This window comes from Oryctolagus cuniculus, chromosome 2 (assembly GCF_051225735.1).
Source record: "Oryctolagus cuniculus isolate XC-2025 breed Fujian yellow rabbit chromosome 2, ASM5122573v1, whole genome shotgun sequence".
Lineage (NCBI taxonomy): Eukaryota > Metazoa > Chordata > Mammalia > Lagomorpha > Leporidae > Oryctolagus > Oryctolagus cuniculus.
In genome coordinates, this window is record NC_142868.1 from 88,124,236 (window position 1) to 88,129,391 (window position 5,156).

General features: G+C 39.2%; 1 pseudogene; it reads right to left on the bottom strand.

The window, feature by feature from the left end:
• Positions 1-1,869: 1,869 nt before the first annotated feature.
• Positions 1,870-1,993, bottom strand: LOC127490484 (U2 spliceosomal RNA; annotated as a pseudogene).
• Between the last annotated feature and the right edge of the window lie 3,163 nt (positions 1,994-5,156).

A 5,156-nucleotide genomic window follows, 5' to 3' on the forward strand; every position in this document is an offset into this window, starting at 1 on the left:
CTGTCTCCCTTAGCCAGGACTCTAGGGTACACATTGAATAATAAATATGCAAGAAATTACCAGCATGAGTCAGCCTTATTACAGATGAACCATTCATCACTAATGTATTTAACTCAAGTTCTTCTTGTTCTAATGAATTAACTGCACTTAAGTGGCCTGCAGCTGAGAACTTGTTTGGGGAAAATCGCTTGGATACAAATCCCATCTGTAATCACCCCTTGAAAACATTTAATACTTGGACAATATTTAAATCAAAGATTCTTTCCAATCCTATTGTCAGAACATCTTAAAGGAATGTAAACAGCTTGTGATTTTTTTTTTATCATGACCATATGCAATGCATGCTGAAGACCATTAGAGAGAAGTAAAAATAAATGTGAAAGGCCTTGGTAATTGGGATCTCTTTTCCCTGTTAGGCTGTGATTGCTGTATTCCTATGCAGCTTAATTACATTGCCTGAGAAAATTCCAGCTGATGACTGTGTCTACAAGGCATAACAATCTCATTGTAGATCAGCTCTGAATCCTGTGAAGTCAAACAACCATTAGTGCGTGTATCCACAGTTTGGAGAAAGGAGTGTGTATGTCTAAAGTGCTTCTTAGGAATTCCTATCAGAAGTGCCACAAGATCAGCTAATGTGCAGTGCATCATGCGGTGATTTGAACAGCATTTGGGAGCCTCATGTCACTTCCTTGAAGGAGACTCTATAAATAAACACTGCTTACACTGCTTTGCCTGTGAGCTAACAATGTCACTGATGTCTAGAGAGAGAGCACAAAGAAGCCACAGCAACTTCTTTTGGGCAGTGAGCACAGACCCAGAGTTCTCAGTTGCACTATTTAGTTTGAAGACAACTCAGCCCTGGCTGTACTATCCTTGAGTGTGAGCAGACTCAATGACTCTGAAGTTTAAGACACAGAAACATAAGTGCTATTCATGTAGGCCAACACCTCAACAGAACATTCTACCAATTTTAATTTCAGTGTGTTAAAAGAGATGTCTGAAAATTGGAGGGAGTCCAGAAAGGAAAACAAGAGAGAAGATTAAAGGCTAGGGCAAAATAATAGTTCCTAGAGAAGTCTAAAGGGATTGGGAGTTTTTATTCTACAAAAGACAAGAGCTAGAAAGTTCTTTAAAAGTCACCTTCCCTATCATGACAAAATATTATAAAGTTAGATTGGGAAGTTGAACATGGAGATAGTACATTTTATATAAAAATGAATATATATATATATACATACATATATTTGGGTTTAAACACAGAACAGGAAGAAGTATTTCAAATGCAGGAAAAGGCCACTGAGGGTGATAAAGATGCCTTTTGTCCCCTAGCATTTTTTGAAAATGATTGGTCTCAGAGGTAGGACTGGGAATCATTGAGCCATCCCTACAACTGACTTTTGATCTTATTTCAGTTTTGGTGCAATTTCCCCCAGACACTGACTTTTGTTCCCTGCTAGCTTATTAACTATGATCCTTTCCCCCAGTCCTGTCTGGATAACTTTTTTTTCTACTAACATTTCATGTACTTAACACATTGAGTTGAAACATCTGATTTAGCTTCTTTATAAAGTATGGTGCTCTGAAGACTCAGTACTACCCCTGCTCAGTCCAAATCCCTCCCACATTTCTGAACACTAGCCTCCTTCCTTTTACATACCATAGACCAGCAAAAGCATGTTTAACTTGCAGGGTCACTAAATTTCCTTACTAACTACTCTTGCCATGGAGATAGACACACAGGCTGTAAAAGTATTAGTGATTAATTATGCCTACCTTACATAATTGAATTCTCACCCAGGTAAAGGTCTTTTGACAAAGCCATTATATGAGGTAATTAGTTAAATGGCTTTTAGAAGTAGGGAAGGGAAGGGATTAATTTATCTCTTTTAAAGATGTGCCAAGATCATGCAGAATAAAGGGTATCTATCTATGATCTATCTGATAAGAACAGATACTACACTTGATCTTAGCCAAAAGGCCAAGAAGCAATATCTATGATCTATCTATTTATCTACCTACCTATCTATCCATCCAACCATCTAAATACACATAAAATGTTTGTTGACTGAATTGACTGTAATAAAAGTCGTGTTTTCAATACACAAGTTGCTCTCAGATCACAAAAAGAGGTGAAAAGTTCATATTAGCTATTGTCCTGATGTCTGCCTTTTCTCCGTGGGTCACCAGACTCTGTTGAGTTCAATGAAGACATTTGTTTTCCGTCTTGAATTGGTAATAAACTCCACTTTCCCTTTTTTTTTTAACCATAAGTCACAGCAGTCAAGAAGAGATGCCTACCATCGAAAATTTACTCCAATTCAAGAGCTCAAGTATGGTTCTATAAATAATGAATCAGACTCCCACCGAATCTCCTGTAACTTACCGAATCACTGCACACTTCAAACTGCTCTGCAGTGTGTTCCACAAATCCTTAACCATGTCCCACAGTATCACTCATAATTTAGTCTGAATTACTTAGCAATTTCATAAAGTTTTGCATTCTGGCTCCAATGTGAACCTTTAGAACAAAAAGCTGAAATAGTAAATGTGTTTTATATAAGTACAACTGATGTGAATTCATACGTTACTAACCACTTTTATACTTCTTGCCTTTTAACCATTAAAGCCTTCTTCCTTTATGATCATTAATTTTCGTTGTAGCCAACAAGTATTAAGCCCTTTCCTGCTCATGTGTAAGGAAGCCTTTGGATGTAATGAATGTGAGAAAATAGAAGATGCATTTGTACAGACAGATTTGGTGTTCTGGAATGTCTTAATGGTACTGCTAATAACCTTGCAGAGGTAGAATTCAGAAGGTGAAGAAAATTGCATTGTCACTGCTGGCTGGCTGGCTGGCTAGGCAAGCTCTCCCATACTGCTTGGGAAGGTAAATCATTTTAGGGAAAAGAATAAAGGCCAGAAGTCATTATAAAATGCTTAGTGTTAGCAAACTCATAGAATGGCAGATGACCTAAACAGCACTCTGGCCTCAGAATCAGCCCTTAAGGCATTCGGAACTGGCTAAAGAGCCCTTGAGAGTATTTTAGGCATGGAAAGCCAAGACACTCTGGCAAAAAACAAAAACAAAAACAAAAACAAACCTAAATGAAAGATCTCTGCGAGTGAGATCCCAGTGGAAAGAACGGACCATCAAAGAAGGAGGTACCTTTCTCTGAAGGGAGGAGAGAACTCCCATATGACTATGACCTTGTCTAAATAAGATCGGAGTTGCAGAACTCAAAGAACCTTGGGTGATTACCGATGCCATAAACAAGAGTGTCAATTGTTAAGTCAACAACAGGAGTCACCATGCACTTACTCCCCATGTAGGATCTCTGTCCTTAATGTGTTGTCCAATGTGAATTAATACTATAATTAGTACTCAAACAGCACTTTACACTTTGTGTTTCTGTGTGGGTGCAAACTGTTGACATCTTTACTTAATATATACTAAATTGATCTTCTGTATATAAAGATAATTGAAAATGAATCTTGATGTGAATGGAATGGCACAGGGAGTGGGAGAGGGGAGGGTTGCAGGTGGGAGGGAAGTTATGGGGTGAAAAAACCACTATAATCCAAAAGCTGTACTTTGGAAATTCATATTTATTAAATAAAAGTTTAAAAAAGTGTTAAAATTATAAAAAAAAAGCTTAGTGTTGATCAAAGCTGATTCAGAACTGATTCTCTCCTCTCTCTCTCTCTCTCCCTTTGCCTTAGTTTCATTCCTGCTACTTTCTTTCCATTCTTAGCCTCAGCTTCTTCAACAAATGTCACATTTTCTCTTACCTCCCCCTGGCCCAGCTTCTTATTCTGAGATGTTGATTGGCAGCAGATTCAGGACCTCTGACTGGACGCACCTGTTGCTTTTGTTGCTGCTCCATGTAGACAAGTTGACTAAAGAGGAGCAGCAATAATGAGAATTATGACTGAGATCCATCCCTTTGTTCTATACCCATCTACTACACAGCTTGCTTCTCATGCTTGAACCTATAATCTCAATTTAGAAAGCCCCTTAGGTTTGTCTCTGTGAATACAAGTGTAAGGCAAAAGAAAGTACTTGAAAACTTTTCTGCAGAATTTTGCACAAGGTTTATGAAAACATGATAGTCTCTTAACATAAGGTGGTGGTGGTGGTGGTGTGTGTGTATGGCATAGGTGATCAGTTTTCTAATGCTGCATGATGACTTGCATTTTACAATCTACCACTTCCAGGATGCTGCTGGGCATGGCTTAGCAAGGGCCTCTGCTCAGGCCTCACAAGGCTGCAATCCAGGTATCAGCCAGGTGAGGGTCTTACTGCGGCTTGGGTCCTCTTCCAAGATCAAGTGGTGCTTGACAGAATTCATTTCCCTGCAATGATAGGAATGAAGACCTCATCTCAAGGGGCCACAGCCTCACTTGGGGCAATATGGCTCTTAGATTCTTAAAGGCTGGTAGGAGAGCATTGCTCTGACTTTTCCCACCTCTGACTTCCAGAACCTCTTTAATGGCTCATCTGACAAGGTCAGACCTTGCACAGAATAATCTCCTTATTCACTTCAGGTTAACTGATTAGGTACTTTAATTATACTTGCAAAAACCATCATCTGTGCCATAAAGCATTACATGATCATGGAATGGTAACATCACTTTTGCATATTGTGTTGGTCAAGTAGCAAAGTTCAGATCCCAACTCACTCTGAAGGGGGTGGGGAATTCTACAGGGGTATGGCTCACTTGAGAATTCTGCCAACCACAGGTAGGAATCAAACAACTGAATGGTTTTCCTATTTCTTCATATCCACCTTTGCATAATTAACCCTTCTACAGAAGGCATATCAGTTATTTCCACCCTCCATATCAACAAGAGCAACTTCAATGTCCACTTTCAAAAGGAATTCAACATGTTACCTTCAAATTTCTTCTGTTTATTCCGTTCTAGAGACACCCTTGAGCACCACTCCTGGCTGTCCACTTTCATTGTTCTGAACTTCCTCACCACTCAGAAATCAGAACTGTACCAAATCAGAAACCTTTAATGCATACAACTTGCTCTCTAACCTCAAGCTCCTGCTCATCATGTTCTTTGTGCCCTCATTCCAACTCCATATACTCTTGGATGACCGAGAGGCACTGGACCCATAACTGCTCCATTGCTGTTCAGAGTATCA